The 27316-nt window shown below is 52.4% G+C and overlaps 2 long non-coding RNA genes across 2 annotated transcripts; both read left to right on the forward strand.

Annotated features, from left to right (window-relative positions):
• The first annotated feature begins 1339 nt into the window (after positions 1 to 1339).
• LOC132505958 (uncharacterized) lies at positions 1340 to 26291 on the forward strand. Its single transcript, XR_009535646.1, has 4 exons — positions 1340 to 1643; positions 3502 to 3661; positions 6821 to 7007; positions 24342 to 26291. It is a non-coding gene; the product is annotated as an uncharacterized LOC132505958 (long non-coding RNA).
• On the forward strand, positions 11568 to 15167 carry LOC132505959 (uncharacterized). Its single transcript, XR_009535647.1, has 3 exons — positions 11568 to 11730; positions 13451 to 13560; positions 15031 to 15167. It is a non-coding gene; the product is annotated as an uncharacterized LOC132505959 (long non-coding RNA).
• Positions 26292 to 27316: the final 1025 nt, after the last annotated feature.

The raw sequence follows: 27316 nt of genomic DNA on the forward strand, positions 1-27316 counted from the left end.
ACTATTTCACGACCCATGAAAAGCACACCAAATTCAGGTTTCAGAGACCACGAGGTTTCCTTAGAGCACAGCCACGTTCCTTTACGTACTGTCCAGGGCTGGCTCCACCCCGCACAGCGGGCTTGAATGGCTGTTCCAGAGCCACGTGGCCTGTAAAGCTGTGGCCCTTTACAGAAAAAGCTTGCAGACTCCTGTCCTGGAGCATCCATTGTATTCACAGATTCAGTGCAAAAACCAAGTCACTTAAAGTATTTTTATATTAATTCAAACGTGGTTTTGTATAAATATGAACCATACACTAGTATAGAAGAGTGACATCTACTTCTGAGATAAAACAGACTTCAAAGAAGTGCTGGACTTGGGGCCTGTCTCGAGTTTCCGCCTCCAAACCCCCAGGGCATCCTTTCACTTCAGAGGGAAAGTCAGAACCGCCTGTTCTGCCCTCTCTCTCCTCCACGCCATGTCCTATTTGGGGCAAAGAGGAAGGAAGCGAGAGGACAGATGTGAAGCTGCCAGCGACAGAGAAGGAATTTTTAGAGAAAGGACCCAACAAGGGCAGGAAGACGCGTGTTCGGAGGACACAGGCAGAGGGAGACACACGATGTGGGTTAAGGACCAGAATGCAAAACCACCCACGCCGTGGGAAGGGGCCCCCAGGACGGTCCTCCGTCAGGGGCTCTGGGCTGACTCTGCAGTGTGGGCTGAAGATGGGCCTGGCGGACGAGCCAGCTTGGGTCGTGGTCCCACCTGGAGCTCAGGCAACAGGAAGGCCAGATGCGGGGAGCTGAGTGCAAGGCAGCAGTGGCTGGAAGCCGCCGGCGGGTGCCCTGGCCAAGGCTCACTGGCAGCCACATCCTGGAAGCCGAGTTCAGAGGAAACAGGAAAGAGCAGCTGGGACCAAGTCTCTGCAGGGACAAGTGAGTTCCCGTCACACACCCTCCCACGTTGTGACTAAGGGCAGCCGGCACACCTCAAAGGGCCCCAGCCCACGGCCAGCTCGACCCTCTTGTGACAGAGAGCTGGTGAACTGGCCTCCCAAAGGCACGGGGCCCTAGGACACTGCCTGGGGACTTCTGGCCCGTCCTGCTGTGCGGCAGGCTGGGCTGTGCTCCGGACACAGATCAGATCAGGCACCACCCTGCTGCTGGGGGCCTCAGAGTCTGGTTGGGGGACAGGACTGACCCACAGAACTACCGAATCTGCCGGACGTTGCCCTCTCCTGACTCAGCACCAGGCAGAGGGACGTGAGACACTGAATGGATCCAAGGCTCCCCCCCGGCCAGCATGGATCGTGCATGGGGAGCGTCTGCCGGGGCGCAGACGTGGGCGATGACAGGGGGGAGGGCACGGGAGGGAGGAAGTGCCGCAGTTTTCAGGGGAGGAAGATGGGCGATTCGGATAATGACTTCCTGGTAAGTTGGACATCAATGCAAGTGGGCAAAAGTGTAGAAAGGAGTTTTAAAGCTGTGCCAAGGGTTTACCTAGAATAAGTCAAGCCCCGTCCGCCTCCATCCTTTTTTGGGAGGATGACTCTTGGGTGAAGAGAGCCATGCTGGGTGTTTTTCACAGTGATGGAAAAAACAGAGAGCTGTGGGCCTGTGTCCCGACCTGAATGGCCATGCCCAAGGAGAACTAAGAAACAGGTATGCGTCCCTCTGGGGAGACCTCAGTGGCTCATGGGCTGGCCCTTTTATTCAATATATTGCAGTGTTCGTAAACTCGCATGCCTCCCGGGTGAGGCAGGTGACATACACGAGTGACATAGGCCAGAGTTAAGGCAATAAATTTAAGATTTAAGACTTAAATGTAAGACCAATGGCAACTGGAAACCTCTTGCCCTGACTAAGGGGCAGCGGCTACCAGCTGCAGCCAGTTGGTACCATAGAGGAATTGGGGCTCTGTGTTGCCCGATACCGTGATTGTTTTTCAACAGAGGATGGAAATTCAGATATTTGTATAGAATCCCCAGATTTTTAAGTGTATGCAATAAGTTCAGATTTTCAGAAACTCCAGGGGCAGACAAATGTCTGTTGACGGGCTGGATCCAGGGCGCTGGGAACAAGTCTGCTACCTGAGCGATGGCAGAGCCATGGGCGCTGTCAGGCTCCCGATACAGCCCCCAGGTGACATGTGAGAAAGCAGAATCAGGATGTGTTTTACGGGAGGTGACTATCCTGTCCCCCACTGGGGTGTTCAGCTGGCTCTCAGAAGCAGGACACGAGGAGAGGCTCCGGAGTTCACGTCGGTGCAGTGCTGGCAGCTAGCAGCCCCCGGAGGACTGAGCTCCCCCCACCCCGAATGTCCAGGAAGGCACTGCAGTCGCACATGGGGGCAACCCTGGGGACCTGCCAACATCTGATGGGACCCACTCCCACCCCCTGGACTGAAGCAGCCATGCGAAATCTCCTCAGTCTCATCACTGGGCCCCTGGAGCTAGGGTCCTGGCTGGGTGCGTGTGCCTGTCGTGTTGATACTTGGGCTTCACCCTTCTCCGTCCCCCAGCGCATGCAGGTTCCTGAGAATCCTCAGGGTCTTAGAAAGAGTGAGTGATCTCACCTGCGGCCACCTTGCAGGTGTGAGTGGGGGAGGAGAGCAGGATGGGGGAGGGGTCCAAGCCAAGCTTGCAGGCAGTGATGAGAGGAGACTGGAGAGGTGTTAAGCCTCAGTCCTGGCTCCAACCGAGAGGAGGCCCAACCAGGAGAGCAAGATCCTGGTCCCACGGCCCACCCCTTCCCCCATCCCCACTCTAGCTCTGATCCAGGCTTTTCCATTCACAGATCCCAAACGTTCCATGCTGGCAAAGAGCCAGGGGGGCTGCCAAATCCCCAGTGAATGCCTTCGGGGGGACTGGGGTGGGGGGGTGTGCAGACCTCTCAGGTGGATCATAGGGGCCTGAGGAAAGCCCCCAACCCCAGTCCCCGGGCCCACAGTTGGGAGACCCTCCAACTCTCACAGCGGTCCCTTGTCAAATCTACCCATCGGGAAGCAAGCTGTGTGTCCCTAGGGAAAGGGCCCTCAACCTGTACTCCTGGCGTGCTGTGCATCCGAGAGACAGCTGGAGGGCGGGGGGCCTGGTGAGGAGTTCCCGCCAGCTGAGCTCCTGTGGCCACTTCCTTCCTTTCCCTAGACAAGTTGGAGATGATTAGCCTCCATTCAGGGAGGGGATGCAGACGCAGCCCCCCACCGTGGACTGGGGTATGGGAGGGTTTGGAGCTGCGCTCTCAGTACACGGCCCACCATCCCGAACAGGCCCAGGGAGCAGCCATGGTCCACTGCCCGCCCCCCGGCTCCGCTGGCCTCGGCACCCCAGCCTCGTAAGCAGCAGGAGTTGGGAGATGAGACATCCATCCAAAGTGGCACTGTCTCTGCCCATTCGACTATGGCGGTGCAATGTTCTTCAAATCTGACCTTGTGATTTGGGGTTCTCGATTATTCTTTGCGCCCTCTGGCTCCCCTCCCTTTCGTGCTAAGCCAGTCAGCGGGTCTGTGCTCATTTCTCAGGGATTTGATATGACAATGAGCAGAAAAAGAAAAGAAAAGGAAAGGAAAGGAAAAAGAAAAAAAGAAAAACAAAAATAAAAGAAAAGGAAAGGAAAGAAAAGAATCTCCTCTTGTCTTTTGACTTTCACAAGCAGCCGCCGGCCTGGACACAATGGGACAGGTAAGAGCAAAGCATCCCATACCGCCCCTCGCCCCATCTAGAAAAAGATTCCTGAGGGCAAGAGGAGGGTCTGTCAGTGGGGACCGGCGGGGAAGCTCCTGGAGCCCAGCTGGCTCTCGGCAGCAGGATGCGATGTCAGCCCCGCAGACCTCTGGCCTCCTCCCTGGGGGCCCGTGGGGCTGCCCTTCCCGCGTGGCTGTGGCACCCCCAGCAGCAGCAACACGTCCCCATGCACTGACAGTGAGAGTGGCTGTCGCCTGTGCCCCGGGCTTCACTTGGGGTCAGACCTTCTTGCCCCCATTGGACACCCCTCCTCCCAACACCCAGGACACCAGCCAGAGCCCTGCGCCGATAGAGGATGGGGCCTGGGTATCGGTGGGGGGAGAGCAGTGCAGAAAGCCCACCCACCCACTGTGCTCTGAGGGGCTGGGAGGAAGCAGCCCAAGGGCCCCGCACCCCAAGTCAAGTGGGTGCTGAGTAAACCCCGCCCTGTGATGCGGGGGCTGCTCGAACGCCCACTGACCGACTTGGAGCCCGGCGGCTGTGAGCTCTCTGCAGGCCAAGAGCAGAGAGCACAGCCAGGCCACGGAGCCTCCCTGCAAGGCCGAGAGAGAGCGGGAGCAGTGCCCACCTCCCTGAGGGTGGGAGGGCCCAGAGTTTATCCACAGAAGGGTCTCTGGGGGCAGCAGGATTCTCGGAAGGGACTCAGTTTCTGAATGGCCCAGTGCACCTCTCTGGGTCTCTCCTTCCCTGTGCTCAGTGGGATTCCTGGGGCCCCTGCCAGCTCTGCTGCCCTGAGATGATGTGTCCCTCTCCCTGTGGGTGGAGGGTCCTCAGTCTAGGCTCAGCCTCAGGACTCGAGGCCCTCTCTCTGGCTGAAGCTCCGTTGACTGATGCTTCCATTTCCTCCTGGGGCTTGGAGCGGGGGTCCTGAGGCCCCTCGGCAGGGTCTCTACCTTCCTGTTCGGCTATTCCCCAAGAGCCTTTTTATAGAGTTCGGCTGGGATCCAGGGAACTTTGGGAAAGTATGTATGGGACAAGCCAAGCTGTACTAACCTGTCTTCCTCCTGGAGCTGAAAGGGGCCAGGTGGTTCCCAGACAAACGCAGAGGCGAGCTTGCGGGTGGGGAGGAGGCTTGCACACGTTCAGGGCGGAGGTGAGGGTGGGGAGGCATGGCCAGGGGCAGCAGAGATGGGGGCCTGCTCCCAGGTGTCTTGTGTAGACACACATGAAACACACACACACACACCCAAAAGTACTTGGTTACGGACTTGGTTACACAGCTCCATAGGCATGCAGACATGGACAGGCATGTGCTGTGTATACAGAAATATGCACAGGCACATGTACAGACACTGCAGAGACGTGCGCAAATGTGTTCACACATACAGACCCGCACACACACATATGCACGTGCATACACACAAAGGATGCATATTGAGAAGTTCCAGGCCACACCTAGGAGGAGGGAGAGGGTCTGACCACTCTGATGACCCAGCTCCCTCACACCCAGCACACACACACACACGCGCGCGCGCACACACACACACATGCGCACACACACACACACACCCGCGCGCGCACACACGCACACACACACACCCCTTGGGAGGGAACCACTTCCTTCAGAGGAGCTTTTGGACTCAGGGCAACATGAAATCAAGACCTCATGCTGGGAAAGAAGGCGCCTTTGTGTGCTGGGATGGGGCTGCAGGAGCAGCTGCAGCTCCTCCAGGATAAGGGCCAGGCCCACTCCGTTCTGTTCCTCACCCCCGGGGAGGAAGGTCAGGCGGGGCCAGGGATGGAGGGCGGAGTGGGAGCGCCAGCAGGCCCTGCACCAACCCTGGGTTACTGTCTCAGAGCCCAGAAAGCCACTCCGACCCCCAGCCCTGGTCTGGCCCTGTCCCCAGAACACCCCGTGGCTCTGCCCCCAGGTCTGGTGCGATGCTGACCCAGACCAAAGCCTGGCTCTGGCCTCAGGCTCCACGCTCGCCTTGTGCCAGTGGCCTTGCTCTTTTTTTAGCAGAGTGATAAAAGGTCAGCCTCTCGAGTTATAAAGACGTGAGGTTGAGTCCTGGCTCTGCCGCTCGCCAACGGGATGAACCTCATTTTTTTGAGCCCTAAGTTCAAGCTCTTGTTACCGTGCTCAGAGCCTGGAGGCACGTCCTCTTTGTTGATCCCTCAGAGCCTGCTGCCCTCTCTGTGTGTTTTATCTCCAGGCCCGGGCCGTTGGGCTGGTAGAGCATCCTGCCAGCTTCTGTTGCCCAGGCCCAGGGAGGAGGGCAGAACCCAGGCCCAGTCCCTGGAGCTGCCCCCCCTGAGCTCCTTCCTCCCTTTGCCCGCCTGCCTTTGTGGTCCTTGCCCCCAGCTGCAGGCACCCGGGCCCCCTGCGAGCCTCCTTGTCGAACTCTGAAGGTGCCTCCGCCTCCTCCCTGCTCCCCCGCCCCAGATCCAGCCTGCCCCCTGCTCCTTCCGAGCTGGGTTCTCTGCAGGCTGAGCCTCCAGCGAAAACAGCCCCGTGATCTAACTCAGTAGGATTCAGCAGAGGGAGACCCAGAGGTGACTTCGGCACCATCTCCAGACACTGTGCCGGGACTATCTCCAGTCATTCAGTCCACAGATATTTACTGAAGGTCTAGTCTGTGCCAGATGGTGTTCCAGATGCTGGACATTCAGCAGTGGACAAATAGACAAAAACCTCCGCCCTTGTGAGCTCACGTCCCAGTACCATTACCATAGCGCACACTGTTGGGGGCCTTGAGCGCCACACGGTCCCCCACGTCTACCCTGAGAGCTGTAATCATCCCACGCGCACAGACAGCACTTCCTTCCTGTGACACCACAAATCTGGGGCATGTCACTACCATAGCTCTTTCTGTCCCCTCGGCCACCCTGCCCCGAGACCATGGGTATCTCAAGGGGAAGGGGGAGCCTGGCATAGATCTGGTATGAAGCCATGATTGTCGGACTCAGCAATGACTTTCAGTAGTTCAAGTGCTTTCAGCTACCACTGCCCCTTGGTGGGTGTCTTTCTTTTGCTCTAACTGTAACTAGGCACCTCTCTTTCAATGTATTTTTAATGTGTTATATAATTGTGTATAATTACATAATAGTCAAAGGATCTGTGTCCCTATTGTTAATAAAGTTGTTCTGTTTTAGGAAATGACTTACCCTGAAGCTCAACTAACCTAGCGTGGGGCGTGTCAGGTCAAGTGCTCTGCTCTGTACCCGTGGTACGATTCATCTGTTCGTGCAGTATTAGCTGAACACTTGCCCCACGGCAGACCCGGAGTCGCGGAGCGGGAGCCCGGGGAGACCCCTGTCATCTAGCAGGGGACCAGGACAGGTAAGCAGAAAAGCGCGATTAGGTGGATGGAATGATGGGCTGGTGCTGCAGGAGCCTGAAGTGAGACCCCTGGGAGGCTGGGTGGATCAAAGATAGTTATGCAGGACCGGGGACATTGAGCTGAGACTTCAGGGAGCCGTTGGGTGTATTTTTCCGATAGAGATGAGAGAGGGATGATCCAGACAAAGGCGCCAGCATTTGCAAAAGTCATGGAAATGGGAAGTGCCTGACGTGTGTGAAGGAATGGGGAAATGTTAGATGTGCTGGGCGGGGCAGGTGTGTGGCAGGCTGGGCTGGAGAAGAAGCTGGCGCCAGATAGGACTGTGGATGCCAGGGTGCGCAGGGAACCCCTGCCACATGGAGGGCACCCAACCTGGCCCCAGAGCTGCTCCACTGAGCTCTCCCTGTTCCCATCAGAAGGAACCCTCTGGCTCAGCCTTGCCGTCCCCACCTCCACCTGCCGTCCCCACCTCCACCTGCCGTCCCCACCTGCCCTAGGAAACTCAGGTTTCGCTGTGGTCAGATTCCCTCTATTCTTGGCTTAGGTTAAAAAAAAAAAAAAAAATTATGGGTGGGAATTTTTGTAAGAGCTCTTTATATATTGAAACTCTTGATTCTTTGTTACGTAGCTATCTTGTTTTTTTTTTTTTTTTTTTTTTGGCAGCAGTTTGACCTTTATTTTGTTTTGATGGAAAGAAACCTGACATATTTTTGTTGTCATATTCATCAATCTGTTCGTTTGACGTTGTCTTAGAAAATTATTGCCTATCCTAAAATTGTATATGGATTAGGATTCTTTTCTGGTTTAACTTCCAACATTTAAATCTTTAAGCCATCTGAGGTTTATTTCGGTGTAAGGTAGGAATCTAACTTTATTTTTTCCAAATGGTGAGCCAGTTGTCCAGTCCTGTTTAGTGAGTAATCCATCACTTCTGCACTGGTTTGTTTATTTTGTTCAAAATTCATTTCCTCTCTTCTTGATTTTGAAAGTCATACTTGTAATCTAAAAATTAAAAAAATTTTTTTTGTAATTTTAAAAAAAGAGGAGTAGGAGGAAGCAGAGTAGTCCAAATGTCATGGAAATGTATGACATAAAAGGTGAGAGCCCTCCCCTGGACTCAACAGTTTGTTATATATCATTTTATTATTAGTTTTATAACACTTATTAGATTTCCCTTTAAACAGAGAAGTATAAAGGAGAAAACCCAAGAGGAATCAAAATCTCTAGATAACATATACTGACATAAAATTATGCTGACATTAAAAAAAAAAAAGAAGAATACATAGTAGGGTTGGAAAAGTCAAGCCATCCTGAAAGATACAAAATGAAAAATCAGGGAATTCCCTGGCGGTCCAGTGGTTAGGACTCTGTGCTTTCACTGCCGAGGGCCCAGGTTCAATCCCTGGTGGGGAACTAAGATCCCGCAAGCCTCACAGCATGGCCAAAAAAAAAAAACCCAGCACCTCTCTCACTCACTATCCTCCCACACCAAGTCCCTTGCCCCAAAGGTAACCAGCTACATTTCCTATTTGCTTTAGTTTGAAATGCATTTCTTTACCACACTCTGTGTTCATTTGTGGATGGGTCTATTTCTGGACTTTCAAGTTTCCCTGCCGTTTATCTCTTTGCTATTCTGGTGCTGGTACCATACTGTTTAAGGTATTAGAGTTTCACCATATGTTTTAACAGCTGGGAGGGTAAGGCCTCCCTTACTGATCTTCATATACAGGGATGTCATGATTGTCTTGGTCCGTTCTGGCTGCTCTAACAAAGTACCATAGACGGGGTGGCTCAAACAGCAGACATTTATTTCTCATGGATCTGGATGTCTGAAGTCTGAGATCAGGGTGGTAGCATGATCGGGTTCTGGTGAGGCCCCTCTTCTGGGCAGGCAGTCTGCCAACTTCTCACTATGTCCTCATGATGCAGAAAAGGGGCAAAGGAACTCTCTGGGGTCCCTTCCGTGAGGGCACTGATCCCATTCATGAGGGCTCTAACTTCTGTTACAATTATCTCCCAAAGTCCCCGCCTCCTCATGCCATTACATTGGGGGTAGGATTTCAATACATGAATTTGGGGTGAGGAGACACCGACATTCAGTCCATAACAATAGCTATTCTACACTTATTTTCCATGTCAACTTTATATTGTAAACCTCCCCCATTTGATTGAAAATTTGTTGGACTTGCATTATTTTTATGGGTTAATCTGGGGCTGGTTATCTTCTTTGAGAGACTGAATGTTCCTGTCGTGAGTAAGGGCATGACTGTCTCCTGAGACTACATTCAGGTTCTCTGATATTTCTTGTTCAGGATCTTGAACCTCCCTCCTCAGGGCACCTTAATCTTCATCCACGGGATGCTATAGCTGCCGCCCCCTGAGAGCAAGAGGACTTGGGGGGCTTGGTCACTGTCCTCTGGCACCCGAGGGCCCTCAGGTAGAAGAGGGAGTAGACATGCTCGGCAGGGCTCCAGGGATGGACCTTGGACCTCTGGGGGGTCACACAAAGACCGCCTTTGGCTCCACGAAAGGAAGAATGTTCTGTCTGTTGGAGCTGCAGGGCCACGGAACGAGGAACAAGCCACCAGGGGAAGTGGGGAGCGCTTCACGGATGACACTTTTCCAGTGTTCCAGGGAAAATGTCGCCTGTGCTGCCCAAGGGCTTGCTGGGTGGGTGGGGGGAGTGGTGGGGGGAGGGACGCTGGGTCACAGGGCCCAGCCCTTCCACTCTGACCAAGCAGGAAGGTCCAAGGCTTCCCAGCACCCCATCTGTGCCCCTCACCTTGCTTCAGTCTCCACAGTGACCCCTCATGATGGGATGGTGTTAATCAACTTCACCTCCGCGGACAGTGAGGCTAAGCAAGGCCAAGAGACGTAACCAAGGTCACCCGGCGGCACTGGTGTGACTCGGATTCCCGAGCACATGCTCCCGCAGGCCGCCTTTCTGTGACTGTTCCCCGGGGGCCCCTCTTCAGAGTCAGGGCTGACCAGTAGGAGGCTGGATCATGCTCCCCACCCCACCCTCAGTCGGGGCACAGCTGCCGGGCAGGTGAGTGGCCCAGTGGGCAGCGGGAGGCACCGCCAGCTCCTCTCCCATGCCTGGTCCTGCACGTACGTCTGCCTCTCTCCCCCGGGCAGCTCTCCGCTTGGCTCTCAGTGTCCTCCGGGGGCCAATGGGCTTCTTGATTCCAGGCTGCACATCTGGAAGTTGATGCTATTAAAACAAACCCCATTATATAACAAACAGACATCTGGAACCCGTTAACGCCGAGGTTTTAGAAAAAGAAATTGTTTTGGATGTGCTCTCTCCTAAGAACGTGGCAAGGAGCCCTCACCCTGGCTGTCCAGGAACCTACCGGCCAGGCGGCTCCTCCCGGGCCCATTTCTCAAGGTATCTCAGGCCAGGCCAGAGGTGGGCCCGGGGAAGAGGCGGGGACAGACTCCGCCCTACCGGCCCGGCAGCTTCACTATCTCCTGAGGGCTACGGCCTTGGAATGCTTCTTTCCAATTTCATTCAAATATTTATTCAGCACTTGTGTACCTACTATGTGCTGCTAACTCCCTATCATTCACATGCCCACCCTAACACCCCCCCACAAGCCTGATTTCTCCATGATGGCTCAAGAAAACAGATCATGGACTGCCCTGCGTGCTAAACAGCCATGCTTTAACAGCTCTGCACCTCTGTTTCCTCGGACGCGGAGCCTGAGCACCTAAGCTAGTCTCCGGAACTCCCTAGCAAGCACCCTCGGGCCTCTCCCTGGATTGTTGTCCTCCCCTTCCTCCTTGGACTAGGTGGGCTGGGGCTAAAATATTGAGGGGGAATTCATCCACAAATGATGGCATGGGGCTGTGGTAGTTCCCTCTATGAGTGGACCTTGATCTAGCAATGAGGATGCTTTATGAGAAATGTCTGGCTAATATTTTCAAGTGGAAATTTTATTCTTTTAATATTTTTTCCCCAATATTTTGTGATGAAAAATTTCAAACATACAGAAAAGTTGAAAGAACATGAACATGAACACCCACATGAAACCACCGCCTAGATTCTGCAGTTGTTAACACACTGCTGTATCTTTCCATCTATTTACTCATCAGTCAGTTCAAAAGCAGTCTACAGGTACCACTATACTATTCCTCTAAACACTTGCATATCATTAACTAGAAATCAATATTTGTTTTTGGTTTTCTTTGAGGTGAAACTGACATTCAATGAAATGAACAAGTCTGAAGTGTAAGATTCCAGCAAGTCTGACAAACGCAAATACCTGTGTGACCCAAACCCCTATTACCATAGACAATTCACCATCAGCCCCAGAGCGTTCACCACAGCCCTGCCCAGTCAAGCCCCATGCGTCACTCCTCCCAGAGACAACCACTGTGCAGGTTATTCTCACCGTAGATTAGGTGTTATGGGCTGAACTGTGTTTTCCCAAAATTCATATGTTGAAGCCCTAGCCCCAGGACCTCAGAATGTGGCTGTATTTGGAGGTAGGACCTTTAAAGAGGTGATGAAGGTAAAATGAGGTCATATGGTGGGCCCTGATCCAGTATAGCTGATGTCCTTAGAAGAAGAGATCAAGACACACATATGCACATGAACGGAAGAAAGACCACATGAGGACACAGGGAGAAGATGGCTATCTACAAGCCAAGGAGAGAGGCCTCAGAGGGAACCAACCCTGCCCAAACCTTGATCTTGGACTTCTAGCCTCCAGAACTGTAAGAAAATAAATTTCTGTTGTTTAAGCCTCCTAGCCTGTGGCAGGCCTAGCAAGTGAATACATCAGCTTTGCCTTTTCTAGAATTTCATGCACTATGTATTTTGTGTCTGCCTTATTTTACCCAGCATAAGGCCTTTGGGATTCATCTATATTGCTACATGAGTAAGTACTGTTTTCCTTTTCGCTGCTGAGTAGTATTCCATTATATAAACATTCTAGTTTGTTTAGCCAGGGCAATTTATTTTTTAATGACAGAAGAATCGTTTTATAACGTTTCTCTCTATTGTATGTTTTTTTGTTTTGTTTTGTTTTGTTTTTGCCGTATGCGGGCCTCTCACTGTTGTGGCCTTTCCCGTTGAGGAGCACAGGCTCCGGACGCGCAGGCTCAGCGGCCATGGCTCATGAGCCCAGCCGCTCCATGGCATGCAGGATCTCCCCGGACCTGGGCATGAACCTGTGTCCCCTGCATCGGCAGGCGGACTCTCAACCACTGCGCCACCAGGGAAGCCCTATCGTATGTTCTTTATGTCATCCCAGCAACAGAGAAGACGTTCCACAGCTAGCCCTACTCAGCAGGGAGCTTTAGAACTATATGCGAAAGTCTAATCATCCTGAAATGTATATAAAACACATGATACTTCCTGAAGTGAAAAGTTCTTAGAGATGAGATTAAAGAAGTGGTGCATCATTTTTATCTCAGTGAACGCAGATGAGCCCATTCAGAATGCAGTTTACCTGTTTGGTTAATGACACTGGTTTTGGTGTCGGGAGCTTCGGGTTTGAGTCTTACTTGCTGTGTGACCTTGGGCAAATCACTGAGCCTCATTTTACTCACCCAAGAAAAGAGGCCAATGATCCCATCCCTAAGGATTGCTTGAAGACTGAATGAACTAATGAGTTCAGGGTGTTCCCAGTGGCTGGAAAGACTAAGGACTTAGGAAGCGTTCCCTGTTGTGATTTGTCCCCACTCAGCAGACGTCAGAGCCAGAACTCTCTCGCGATAGGGCAGCAAAAGTAGATTTCTAGGCCACAAAGGGTAGAAAATGAGCTTCCTGCACTGACACATATAATAGCTGAGACCCAGGAGCAGGGTGGTGAATACCATACCAATGTCAAATCAACAAGCTGCTGAGGTCGATTAGGCTGATGCAATCACCGCAGATGTGATGCTTTCAGAGTTTCATAAAACACACTCTGAATTCTGGAATCCAAAAAGTGCTTCCAGCATGCGCAAGTCTTACACATGTTTGGCCATTTCTATTTCTTATTTTGTTCTGTCTGAATGGGGCAGTTCAAAAATTTGTTTCACTTGGTCATGATTTTTTTCTAGGGAAGTGGAAGTTTAAATCTGATAATCTAGAAACCCATCTTTTATAATAGATTTTAATTGAATATTTTCCTTCTGACCCAGCAGGAGAAATACATAATCCAAATGGCTGTCATTTTATTTTATTTCCGAAGTTCTTTTTCCTCCTGAAAAAAAATTTATTTTTCAACTTTTAAAGTCCTTAGGAATTATTTTTTTGGTGTAATTTATCCGCTCTGCCCCAAGTGGTTTTGAAATGTTCATAATTCCTCTCAGATGATCTTTTCTGGCTTTTAAAGACAAAGAAAATATCTATAGTTTCACTTTGAAGCTCTTGAGAAAAAATTCCTGGGAGCTTACCATGTGGTAAAGGAATTTAAAATAAAAAAGATACATTCGGATTTGGAAACAGGGCTGTCAATTGGACCCACCGATTACCTGCAGGATGAGAAGGATCATTTACTACAACTTCCTACGCCCTCATGGGATCTCAGCGTTGTCCGTCACCCATCACCGCTGCAGGTGTGTTTAAGAAATCCCCTTCCTCCTGCACGTTTCATGAGCACCCTGCTTCCAAAGGTTTGCAAAACTCTTTTGGTAGGTACATCACGCTATGCCAAACACAGAACTGAGAGCATCTGACAGCCTTTCCTTTCCTCACAAAACTTACTATCACCAGACCCCAAAGATGTACAGAAACCCCGCAGACTTTCTGCTACCAGCCAGGTTTCTTGGCCTTCCCCAATCAATAGAAATTGACTAGAGGCCAGACAAGAAATTCATACAAGGCTTTGTTGGGGCCCCTGCTGCAGCAGATGGGAGAGCAATCAACAGGTTCCCTTGCTTGTTCTCCTCCTGAGGGGAGGCAAGCTTATTTCTTATACGGGGTGAGGGTAGGTGTGTGTCCAGGGGTCGGGCCAGAGGGGCGGCTTAGGTGTTTTGCCCACCCCTTAGAGGGTGGTGTGTGCAGGGGGCATGCGCAGTACCCTGCTTTTGCTCCTGACACGCTGTTTTTGCTCCCGGGCTCTTCAAAATTGGCAGTTGGGTTTTTTGGTCTCTTTGTATCTTTTAGGTCCAGAATTTGCCCCAACTGCTCATGCACGCAGTTATTTTTAGTCCCAAACAGCTTCTTTGTATTTTGTTGCTGGAGGAGAGGTGTGTCCAGGTGCAAGCACTGCTGCAAAGGGGCCCACGTCCCAGCAAAGGGTCCCAGGTCCCAGCCTGTCGCATTTCCATACCACTCAGTATCCACACATTCAGATGTCCTCTCATAGACCGAGTAGTGCATTTTATTCAAGTCAATTCCATTTGGTTGCTTTTTCTTTTTCTGATATATTTTTATAACGCTGCACAAGATGATTGATCCCAGTCATCTCTTCAACAGCCATGAAACCCGAGAACCTCTTTTTTTTTTTTTTTGAGAACCTCTCTTTAATTAAACCTCCTGGATTAGGACCGCCCTCCTTCCCAACTCCAAAAGTGCTACTACAGCAGAGCTCAAGGTCAGTCAGCAGCCAGGCGTGGCCAAGAGGGCTGGCTCCCTGCGGGCTGGACAGTAGGGACCCACAGCAGAGACAGCCTTGGGTGAGAATCAGGTCTGCTTGGTTCCAGGAGAGGGCTTGGATCCACCAGAGAGCCGGGGCCGGCAGCTTTGGGTGCTCCTGGGAGGACCTGCGGAATCCCTCCCTGTCCCTGGGGACACAGAGCAGTCCCTTCTGGGGCATCACAAGGCACAGCCAGCCTGTCTGTTGGACCTGAGCCCTGGGGGTGATTAGAGCTGCAACGAGGCAAGGGGATAAACTTCCCTCTTGGTACTGCATTTGCAGCATCTCGTACGTTTTGGTATGTTGTGTTTCCAGTTTTGTTTGTCTCAGGATATTTTTTTAAAATTCCCTTTTGATTCCCTGCTTGACCCAATAGTTGTTCAAGAGTGTGTTGTTTAGTTTCCACGTATAAGTGAATTTTTGTTTTCTTACTGTTACTGATTTCTAGTTTCATTCCATTATGGTCAGAAAAGATGGCTGGGATCATTTCAGATGAATGGATAAAGAAAATGAGGTCTGTTCCTACCATGGAATATTACTCAGCCTTTAAGAAGAAGGAAATCCTGCCGTTTGAGACTTGGATGAAGCTGGTGGGTATGATGCTAAGTGACACGAGCCAGACAGAGGAGGACAAATACAGTATGATCTCACTTATATGTGGAATCTAAAAATGTTGAACTCAGTAAAGCAGAGAATAGAATGGTGGTTGCCATGGGCTGGGGGGCAGGGGGGAGATGTTGGTGGAGGGGTGCAAAGTTTCAGTTACACAGGATGAATCAGTTCTGGAGATCGAATGACAGTGTATGACTATAATGAATAATACTGTATTCCGTACTTGAAATTCACTAAGAGAGTTGCTCGTAAGTGTTCTCACCACCACCAAAAAAACTGCGTGAGGTGATGGATGGATTAATTAGCTTGACTGTGGTAATCATTTTACAGTGTATACATACATCAAAACGTCACGCTGTATACCTTAAGTATATACAGTTTCTATCTGTCAATTATATCTCAGTAAAGCTGGGGAAAATGTGGAACTTAATAAATTTTATATTGAAGTTTGGGGAGAAAAACAAAGACAAAGAGAAAATAGGCACCCGAAGGAAACCAACAGCCGGGAGTAAGAGCCTGCAATTTGCTCAGAATCACAGGAGTCAAACCACAACCTGCACAGCAACATGAAAAAGAAAAAACAATAAGAGCATTAAAAAAATATCAGATGTGAAAGAAAATACTTTCTTGAAGTAGGAAACATGATTTTAAATTTAAAACAAGTTGGAGGAGAGGATGAAAACCTGGGAAACCAAATGGAAGAGAGAACGCAAAACACAAAGCAAAAATAGCAAACAGAAATCATGCAGGGAAAACCCAGAGCCTAGGAGGAGAGAGACCCAGGAGACATCATATGGGAATAATACAAAGCCTAGAAGGAAAAAAGCAACACATGGAGGAGAAACCATAATTTTAAAACGAGAAAGAAATTTTTCCATGGTTTGAAGACAGACTTGGGTTTGAAAGGGCTCGTGGAGTTCCAGGCAGGAATGATGGAAAAAATCAGACATCTAGGCATAGCCTGGGAAGATTCCTGAATTCCATGATTAAAGGGAAAACTCTTATGAGCTTCCCGAATGAGAGAACAAGTTAAGAGAATCGGCCTGGAACCACACATTTTTAAAGTTAGAAAAGAGAAAAGCATCCTGTGCCAGCCAAGGTGCCCTTTACATACCTGGGATAGAAGAAGCTCAAAGGTCCAGAGACTCTCCCTGGACCCTGTGGAAAATGCCTGACAAAGGAATCTAATCAGGTAATAAAAGAGTCAGTTTGGAGATGAGGTGAAGAAAGGAGGAAGCCATCCATGGTAGCTGAGAAGCTACCGATTTATGTATAGTTAGCTCCAAACGGATAATGACAGATGAGATGGAATTTGTAATATAAGCACTAAATAAGTTAAGAAACAAAACAAAACAAAACAGAAGAGAGATGCGATAAGACCCATTGCTAACCTACAACTGAAAGTGCTGAATTACCTTGACAAAAGGTAGGAGTTGAGGAGGGGGGAAAGGGCCAGCAAAAGCATTTAAAATATTTCTTATTGGGTGGGGCAGAAGGAAGAAGGAAAAAAGAGACCCTGGGTGGGAGGAATTGATCGGTACTTTGTTGACATATAATAGAAAGGGTTTTTTTTTGTTGGTTGGTTGGTTTGTATTTTATGAAAACCAGAAAAGGAAAGGTCAGGACCGTGGAAGGCAACATACAGTAAAGCTTCCAAAATGAGAAAGCAAAAGAGGAAAGACCAGCATCTATTGTCAGTTGTTCCATCTGTTCCTTTTTTTTTAATTAAAAAAAATATATTTTATTATGGAAACTTCTAAACACACACTACAAGAGAGAGAATAAGACAAGGACTCTCCATGGACCCACTCCAGGGTTCAATACTCATTTTTTTTTTAAGCTGGGGATATTTGATTATCACAAACCCTGTACCATTTCAGTTTTTAGTTTTCCCAGCAGTTTATTTAGAATTTGCACACTTTTGTAGAAACTGGCACTCCTCCTCAATGATCAAAACATTTCTTCTCCTTTAGTTCTTACTCTGATCTCCAAGAACTCCAAAAGTACAATCGTCAGAAAAAGACAAGGCACGATCTTTTCCTGGTAAATATTTTAGCTTCTTCAAGATTGACTTTTTTATGACAGAAAACTGGCAAACACAAAATGCTAAATCTTTCCGATTTCCAAGATTTAAAAATCCTGAAGTTTGCACAAAACTTGTGGATTTTTTGGACAGGCTATATTAACCCGTGTTTACCTTCACTAAGTAAGTGACACTTGGCTTGGAATGGTATCAATCACTCGACTTTGGTGCTAGGTGTTAAGGATTCTGGAAAACTCTGTACCATCACTTAACTCCCTGGATAGCCTCTAGATCCTTGGTGGAAAATGACAACAGACTGCGCTTAAAATAATCACAATTACCAAGAAAGAAACCACAGCCAACGTTGGTTAAGATGTCAAAAAGTGAAGAAGAATGAAAAATGTTTGCAAGCACAGAGCTAGGCAGGCCAGGCGGGTGGGCAGGCTGATGACACCAGCCAGGTAGGAAGGGCCACGGAAATGCCAGCACCAGTTGGGTTGTTCCCAAACGTTCCTATTTTCCTTTGTTTTTTCTTTTCTTTCAAGTTGAAAACCTGTGGGGTTTTTTGGTGTTTTTTTTAACATTGCCACAAAACATATAGCAAAGCCGTGTTTACTAATTTACACACCTGGTTTCAGGTACTTTTTGAAGGCACTGCCATGTTTCTGCTGATTCTAAATTTGTTTTCCTCTGGGAACCTGGGTGAGGGAGCACCCAACCTTTAGGCCCTCAGGTCCCTCCTCCCCGGATCTGCACTCACAGCCCGGGATACACCCTATGAGCCTCGGTTTGGGCCCCGCCCTCCAGCTGTGGAGGGCTGTGGCCGGTGGAAAGTCACGGGGGCCTGGCGGCCCCTGCACACCCTGTGATCCAGACTCTCCAGGGCCCTTTCCTTGCCACCCTTCCTCAAACCTGCACTTCTCGTTGGCCCTGCCTAAACACTCCTCCATCCTCACCCCACATCCAGGGGGAGAACCTCAGCTGCCATTTAGCACAAGGAGCCCCTCCGCCTCTCCCCGCTGCACCTGCAGGTGCCCTGCTTCCCGCACCCCCCTGGCCCTCCTCTTCCATCCTCTTCCTTGGGCCTGGGTCCTGTCCCTTTGGGGGCCTCGCTCCCCTTCCTCTGGGCCTCCAACCTCTCCCTCTACCTGGCTCCTTCCCCCACAGGCACCGTCTCCACCCCTCACCCCTTCATCCTGTTTCAGCCCAGCTTGGTCCAGGCCAAGGGCCCCACTGCCCTCTCGTTTGGTCAGGAAATCCAAGCCCTCACTTGTTGCTATTCTGAGTCTCCTTCTGAAAATGTCTCCCCTCCTGGTCTCAGCTGGCATCTCTCCCCACTCCCCACTTTCAAGTTCCTTCTGCTCCTCTGACCTCATCTTTCTTTTTTTTTTTTTTTTGCGGTACGCAGGCCTCTCACTGCTGTGGCCTCTCCCGTTGCGGAGCACAGGCTCTGGACGCGCAGGCTCAGGGGCCATGGCTCACGGGCCCAGCTGCTCCGTGGCACGTGGGATCCTCCCGGACCGGGGCACGAACCCGTGTCCCCTGCATCAGCAGGCGGACTCTCAACCACTGCGCCACCGGGGAAGCCCTGACCTCATCTTTCTTATCTCCTTCACTGACTCTTGTTCCTCGGTTTTTACCTTAAACGTCCCAGCTTTCTTTTCACACCACACAGACTCCTTTGGAGAGGGATCTCTTCATTCCCGTGGTCTTAACTTTTGCCAATAGTTAACTTCTCTCCAATTTTGGACCAACCAGATCAGGCAGGTTATGAACCTTCAATTTGTTTTTGTTATGAAAACTTTTTCGTGGGGGTGGGGGGGAAGTCTTCATTTCCCCCTGTGTTAGGAGCCATCAGCCCCTTCCGGGGAGGGTGCCCCTCCCCAGGACAGAGTGTAGCCATCTCCTACCTCCTCCTGGGAATGCCACCCGCCTGGACCTTGGGTGTCTGAAGTCAGAGCCCTCCAGGTGGGGGAAACCACTTTTTCTGTTGCTGACGATTTGGGTTCTGGATATGATGGGCAATCATGGCTCTTCCTTATTATGGGAAAAGGAGAAGGAAGTTTGGGGAGGAGAGAGGGAGGGAGAGACTCGGGGGGAGAGCGGGGAGAGGGGAAAGGATGAGGACACAGTGACCCAAAGCAGAAAGGGTGGGTGGTGGTAGAACACTTGCCTGGGAGGTGCCAGCTCAGTGGGACAAAGGGCGGCTCGGGGCCTCAGCCAGCTGCCCAGGTAGAAGGAACCCTCACGACCTCTGACCTGGTGACCTCTCCCCCAGTATCTGGGAGGAGTGAGGTCCCCAGGACCACTAACTGGCCACCATCCATGTGGGATGGTGTGTATGGGGGGGCTCTGATCTTGCCCTAGGGGCACACAGCCCCCCACCTCAGCTGGGAAGGAGCAATGGACAAACAGGACACCCAACTCCTCCAGGGCACCTGCAGGCACCTCCAAGTCAAGGTGACTGCCCTCCACACTTTTGTCTCCTCTCTGCCCTTGTCACAGCAAAAAAAGACCCCCAAGCCAGAAAACTGGAGTCCTCCTGGAGCCCCTCAAAAGTCACTGAGGCTCCCTGTTCTCCTAATCCTCCCGGACGCTTTCCACTCCCTTCCATCCTTTTTTTTTTTTTTTTTAATTTATTTTTGTCCGCGTTGGGTCTTCATTGCTGCGCACGGGCTTTCTCTAGTTGTGGCGAACGGGGTCGACTCTTCATTGAGGTGCGCGGGCTTCTCATTGCGGTGGCTTCTCCTTACAGAGCACAGGCTTTAGGCATGCGGGCTCAGTAGTTGTGGCTCACGGGCTTAGTTGCTCCGCGGCATGTGGGATCTTCCCGGACCAAGGATTGAACCCGTGTCCCCTGCATTGGCAGGCGGATTCTTTTTTTTTTGCGGTACACGGGCCTCTCACTGTTGTGGCCTCTCCCGTTGCGGAGCACAGGCTCAGCGGCCATGGCTCACGGGCCCAGCCGCTCCGCGGCATGTGGGATCTTCCTGGACCGGGGAACGAACCCGCATCCCCTGCATCGGCAGGCGGACTCTCAACCACTGCGTCACCAGGGAAGCCCTTGGCAGGTGGATTCTTAACCACTGTGCCACCAGGGAGGTCCCTCCCTTCCACCCTGACTGCACGCAGCAGTTCCGGCCTGCGCCCTTGGTGTCAGCACAGCCTGCTGCCCTGTCCCCCTCCCATCACCCACCCGGGGACTCCATGGCCGGTAGGTGAGGGAGACAAAGGGGGCATGGGAGGAGGAGGTCTGAGGGAAGGGGCCTGCAATTGCAGACGCACTCAGTAGTGGTTGGACCACATGGGCAGTGATGAGACGCAGCAGGGGAGGAGGGTGCCCTAATCCCAGCACAGCCCCCGGACAGCGGAGGGGAGGGAGGGATAAAGTCCCACCGTGGGAGCCTCCTGCCTGGCCTTTCCCAAAGGAACTGGGGCTGCCGGCCAACATCAGTGCAGCCAGGAATGTGGGAGCCCCTGGCTGCGGAGGCTCAACCTGGGGAAGGCCCCATTGGTCACATGGTGGGTGGCAAGAGCAGGTGTGTGGGCCGCTCTGGCTGGGGGTCAGAGAGGTCAGACCCTGGCTGGAAGCCCTTTGAATAGTTGCCAGAGGTACTGTCTAGCACTAAGTATGAAACAGGCAGGGAGACAAAGCCTGGGACCTCGCAGTGGTGCTGGCCCATGACTCTGACCTTGGCCCTGACCCAGCTCTTGGAAGCCTGGTAACTCTCCCTCCAAATGCCTGTCCTCTCTTATCCTCAGCATCTCTTGCCTGGACCACCACCTTCCCCACTGTACCCTCATGGCTACAGGGGGACCCACAGTTCATCCACTCAGCAAACACAGGCAGGAGGTGGCACCTGCGGCACGGACTATCTCTTGGGAGGGCAGCTCGATGCAGAAAGACAATGACCGTGGCACGTGGGATTCACATTTGGATTCACAGGGTGAAGACCAAGCATCTCTGTGCACCACCCCCAAGTCCTCAGCCTGAAAACGGCCCTCCCCATCCCAGAAACATCCCCTCCAGAGAGCCCCACTCTCATTGGAGCTCACGCCCCACCAGGGATTCTCTTGCCCCTCCCCCTCCCCAGGTCCCTCTCCTGGCCTCCCCACCAACCCACCAACCCCAGGCTTCTCCCGACTCTCGGCCACCTCTGCCTCTCAGTCCCAGGTGCCTTGAGCACAGAGCCTGGGGCCCACCTGTCTGTGCTTGCAGCAGGGAGCCGGTGCACAGCAGAGGTCCCTGCGTTAGGAATTAAGGCAGAGCAGGTCTGAGATCAGGGCAGTGTCTGGGTAGAGGTCAGGTTCTGCCTACCCAAGCATGAGTTTTCCATGGCAACGACCACCCCTTCCTCCCCGGCCTGGCTCAGCCTCTCTGCACCCGCCCATCCCATGCCTGCCTCCTCTGTAAGCAGTGGTAATCCCGTGTGGTTTTTACTCTGGTGTCCATGAATAGGAGAGAGAGGAAAGCAGGCCAGTCTTCCCAGGGCCTTGCATCCGCCCCGCCAGCGGGAGCAGCTCCCGGGCCGCCTGCTGGAAGCAGGCCAGCTTGCCATCCACTCCCATCGGCGCCCACCTTCACCGAGGCCTCCTGCTCAGGACAGCCTGGCTGTGGCTGCCCTGTGGCCGCACGCGGAATGCAGACCCCTGCCCCGTACGGCTCATGACACCCTCCTCTCTCCCCACGCTTGACCACACGTGGTCACCCAGCCCCACCCTAACGTGCCGTCTGACGTTTGGTCTGCCTGGCGCCTTCCAGAATCCTCCCCACACCCGCAGACTGCAACAAGGCCTGTCAGCTCTCTGTCCTGAAAGCCTTTGGGATTCACCCCGTTCCCCCCGCTCCCCCCACCCAATCCCCCTCCCCATCCCTGTCAGCCTGGTGGTTGAATGTTGCAGGCGCTGCCTCCCTGGCACCCTGCCTGCTCAGAGCAGTGGTAGCCAAGGGACATTTTTGGAGGCAGTTCTGTATGTGTCGTTCCCCTGCCGTAAAGTCCAGACTCTTTGGGGGGGATTCAAGGCCCCTCTTTTCTGGCGCCTGCCAGTCTCTCTTGGGGCCGGGCCCCCCACTGGAGCTCTGCCGGGCTCCCCAAACCCACAGGCCGTCTCCTGCCCCCAGGCCTTGCACATGCTGCGCCCGCCACCTGGATACTTTCTCCCCACAGTTGATCTCCGGTGGTGGCTGTCTGTGGAGATGTCTCTGATCCTTTCTCCCAACTCTGGTCACTTCTTCCTCTGCGATCCCATACCTCCCTGTGGTGCTTGACATAATGAGTATCACATTCATTATCCCTCTCTGATTGCAGGGCTGTCTCCCTGTCTTGGGTTGGGTTTCCCAGAAGCACAGCTGGAAATAGGGATTCAGGAACATGAGATTTATGAAGGGAGGCCTCCCAGGAGAAATGCATATGGGAGGGAGGGAGGGAGGGAGGGAGGGAGGGAAGCAGGAGAGGGAAGGGGCAGAGCAAGAAGGGGATCCCAGGTGGAGTCTAGATGTGGCCTGACTGGGGGGCAGGGGTGCTCTGGGATATAACCACACGGCTGGACTGTCCCCTTGAGGTGAGGAGGCCAGCCCGCCATATCCCTCTATCAGACAGTCACTGGCTGTGGGATGGGAGGGTTTGGAACTTCCCAGGGGAGGCGGCTCTCATTAGCCAATAGCAATCTGCAGGAGGGGCAGCTGTGGGCATTAGGCATTAGCAATGGGCGTGGGGGGTGGGGATTGTGAGTGCTGTGGCCAGGGACAGGGGGTCTGGCAGGGTACCACCAGCATCCACCACACCCCCGTCAAGTGAGACCTCTCACAGATTCTGAATGAACGAGGAGTATGTGGATTCTTGACCCATCCAACCCTGACCTTCCCCAAGCCCACAGCTGCGATGTTGTCCTTGGAGGTCCCGCATTTCAGTGAGTGAAAGGTGTCTCTGATGTGCCTGGCTGTGCAGATGGGGCCTTTAGCCAATGTTCTCAATTAGTCCTCGTAGTCGACCGTTTTACAGATGAGAAGACAGAGGCTCAGAGGGGTGAAGTGCCTCCGTGAAGGTCACGGGACTTGTGATTGGAGGTCTGATCGACTCCCCGTCTGGTTCCTTCCATCAGTGTGTGAAAGGCCTCAGAGCTGAGCCCCTCCTGCCCACCATAGAGACTAGTTCCGGGTCATCTCTCAGCACCACAGCCTGGCTCAGCTAAACCCAGGATCCCCAAGGGCCACATCTGGCATTTGCAATGGTCGGGAGGCCCACACATGTATTTTGCATATTATTTGCATAATGATCGCATCTGGTTTGCATGTGTCCATGCTGAGGACCCGTCAGCACTGCACAATTTTTTTTTTAAAAGAAGATGTTGGGGGTAGGAATTTAGTAATTTATTTATTTATTTTTGCTGTGTTGGGTCTTCGTTTCTGTGCGAGGGCTTTCTCTAGTTGTGGCAAGCGGGGACCACTCTTCATCGCCGTGCGCGGGCCTCTGACTATCGTGGCCTCTCTTGTTGCGGAGCACAGGCTCCAGACGCGCAGGCTCAGGAGTTGTGGCTCACGGGCCCAGTTGCTCCACGGCATATGGGATCCTCCCAGACCAGGGCTCGAACCCGTGTCCCCTGCATTGGCAGGCAGATTCTCAACCACTGCACCACCAGGGAAGCCCAGCTGCACAATTTTTAAGTTGCTTCTAAGCAGCTCTAATAAGTCCATCACCTGGGCTTTACTGAGTCCAATTTCCCTGATTTCTGGACTCTCTCTCAGGCCCTCACCTTGGGGCTGCATAACTACCCACTCCAGGTCCCAGAGAGGCCATGCTTCTGCCCAGCTGGAAGGGGTCACTCCAAACTCCTGCTCTGAAACGCATGTGGATTTGACAGTAACCTCTTTTGAAGGTGTGGGTGTAATCAAAATGGCAGCTGGGCTTTGAGCATGCTAATGTTTATGTTGAGGAGAGAGTGGGCCCGGGTAGAGCCTTGCTACACAGCACTTCCAAAGGTGCCTCACGTGCAGCAAGGCTGAGCTGCACAGGTGGCTTGGGGAAGGGCGAGGCGTGCTTCTCCCAGTGGCAGGGGCTCATCTGCGATGGGAAGGGCTTGTGCCAGAAAGTCAGCAGTTTCAGTGCTATTTCTGTCTCTTTCAGGGGAGCTACATTCCAGAAAATTTTGTGAGGCTCTCAATGATCTTATGTGGTGGGGCCTCAGTGAAAAAGGAGAGCACATCCTGAGGCAGGTGGATGGAGCCCGAAGAGGGGAGAGGAACCGCCTCAGATTCTGAGAAGTGCGTGGAGGCAGGCAATGGGATGCCAGGCTCCACAGGAGCTATGTGTGAACTCACCATCTGTCTCACTGCAGCTTCCTGGGATCCAGTCCCTCGTCTTCTCTGCCCTTAGGACACAGTTCTTCCTTCTGCCCCAGGGAGGCTGTGGAAGAAGGAAGGAAGCTCCAGAGTCTGGAAGAGGTGCCCACTTGCGCTTGCCCCCCTGAACCCTAACTGCAAGACTACACTCATTCCTGTCCAGGTTTATCTTGTCATCCTGATGGCATCCTCCATTTTTTTCCTGAAGAGAGAGGTGGCACATCTGTCACCAGTGGCTAATGAAAGTTGGAAAAATCTGCTTCTGCACGTGTCTGGAAGTGGACTGGAGTAGACAGAATGTGTCTGGATATGGCTGTGCATGTCCCTGGGAACAGAAAGCCTGATCCTGTGTGTGGCCCCTCAGCCCACCTCCATCCAGGTGCGGAAACTCCAGCCCGAGGGGGGGGAGGACACGACCATCTGTCTTCCTCCCTTGCCTCTGGCCTCCCTAGGTTTCCTGTCTGGCAGATGCAAAGTAGCCTCATCATCTGTGGGGGGGCGGGGGAACCTCAGCCGCTGGCTGGATACAGCCAAGACCCCAAGCATCTCCTCCACCCATGTCCTCCTCCCCTACCAGGATGTGGCCCCAGTGCTGGCTCCCGAAACTGTTCCAATTAGAGAGGGAGCGTGGTGTTTGATGTCAACCACCTGGGGAAGGGGGAAGCGGGGGTCCATCTGTCCTTTCGGCCCTTTGTTATGTGGGCTTTTCCAAGTTCAGACAAGGCCCAGCCTCCTCCCTCTGAGTTGTGGGTCCCACATCTGGGTTGAGGAAGGGAGTGAGAGGAAGGGGTGGGACCCCTTGGAAAAGGATCAGAGCTCTGGGGCAGGGAGGTGGGGAGTTTTTTCCAGAGCCGGATGGGCAGTGCTGCCAGGCAGTCAGAACCCAGCCTAGGGGGAAGAGCCAGGCTCTGCTCATCTTCCACTCAGATGTCTCTCACTTTCTGAGAAGTAGAAATTCAGTGGCTACAAGATCAAGATCATGTTATGCGTACTGTGTGTCTTGCCCAGTGAGATGGACGTCTTTGTTAAAGTCTGGAGCACACTGGGTGGATTTGTGGTGGAGGATGAAGACTGTCTTAGGCTTCATTTGCTGGGATCAGAAACCCACTGGAGCTGGCTCAAGTGAAGTGGGTTATGGAGGCAGACAGAGGAAGCCAGTCACCAAATGGCAACTCACCGTACTTCTCCCTGAGTGCATAGCCCCTCCACTCTGCCCCATTCTCCTCCTGCAAGCTCTCCTCCTCAGCTTCCCCATAACTCCCACGGAGCTATGGCTACAGGGTGCCCTGGCCTGTCCTCTCACTAACCCCTCAGGGACCCTGTAGTGGGTTGAATGGCGTTCCCGCAAAATTCATGTCCACCTAGAACCTTAGAATGGGACCTTATTTGGAAATAGGGTCTCTGAAGATGTAATTACTTAAGATGAGGTCAGACTGGATTAGACTGGGACGTAAATTCAATGACAGGTGACCTCGTAGGAGGAGAGGACCCAGAGACACAGAGAGACGAGGGCCTTGTGAAGAAGGCCATGCAGAGACAAGAGAGAAGGCCACGTAAAGACAGAAACAGACATTGGGAGATGCAGCTACAAGCCAAAGAGTGCCAAGGATGCCAGAAACCACCAGAAGCTGCAAGAGACCAGGAAGGAATCTTCCCTGTGGCCCTGCTGACACCTTGATTTCAGACTTCTAGCCTCTAGGATTGTGGAAGAATACATTTCTGTTGTTTGAAGCCACTATATTTGTAGTAATTTGTTACAGCAGCCCTAGGAAACAAATAGAGTCTCCACCTGGAAGCCGGATCGCCCTCAGCCTCTGCGTTTCAATTTCAAAACCCAGGAGAGAGAACAATTGGCCTGCTTGGCTCAGGTGTGCGCCGGCCTCACCCCTGCTCCAAGACCCGCAAGCCAGCACGGCTGGGAGAGGGCAGGGGTGCAGATGTGGGCTTCAGACCTGCCCTAGTCCAGCACCCCTGATAGCATCGCTTTCCCCAAAGGGTGTGAATTCACGTCTCAAAGTCCGGTTGGAGAGAGGCCTCTCCAGGTGTGCCTCAGAGTTCTGTGCTTTCTGCACACCTGTCTTTACTTGGGGAAAGACCCAGGTGGCTGTGATCATCTGTGTGGATAAGATCAAGCCAGGAAGAAGCGGCAGTCTGTTGGAGGACAGAAGCAGGATTCGAAAGGCTTTTTGCAGCTTAGAAAGCCAACAAGATGACATTGAATGAGGATGGCTGTAAAGGTCAACTCTTGGGTTCCGAGAGTCAGTTTCACAAGGGAAATATGGAGGAAGCCTGACTTAACAGCAACTCCTTGTGAGAAAGACCGAAAGGTTTTCTTTGACCAGACGCTGAAAATGGGCCAGTGCTGCAGTCCAGCCTGCTAAGAGCTTTAGTTGCACAAGGAGAAGCGGAGCACCTTTGGCGGGGCTGGAGGGGTGACAGGCGTTCAGGACTCCGTGCAGCCAGAGACCTGAGAGAGACAGAGATAAGATGCACTCCACCAGGAAACCAGAAGGACAGCCTGGCCACCAGACGGATTGCGGAGGGTTCTCGAGCACAGAGGGGCTAAGTTGTCCGGGGAGGGGTAGGCAGAGTTATCAGATGTCCTGGGCACCCTGGGACAATGACGCTGCGGGGAGGCAGAGCTAGCCAGCAGGGATGATCTGGGGCCTATTCCAAGGAAGTGGCTGCGAAGGTGTTGCTGGCCCGTCCCCAAACACGGTCATCTCAGCTTCAGAGCCCTGGGCCGCGGTTCCCGGGCGC

Source organism: Lagenorhynchus albirostris, chromosome 15 (assembly GCF_949774975.1).
Source record: "Lagenorhynchus albirostris chromosome 15, mLagAlb1.1, whole genome shotgun sequence".
Taxonomy (NCBI): domain Eukaryota; kingdom Metazoa; phylum Chordata; class Mammalia; order Artiodactyla; family Delphinidae; genus Lagenorhynchus; species Lagenorhynchus albirostris.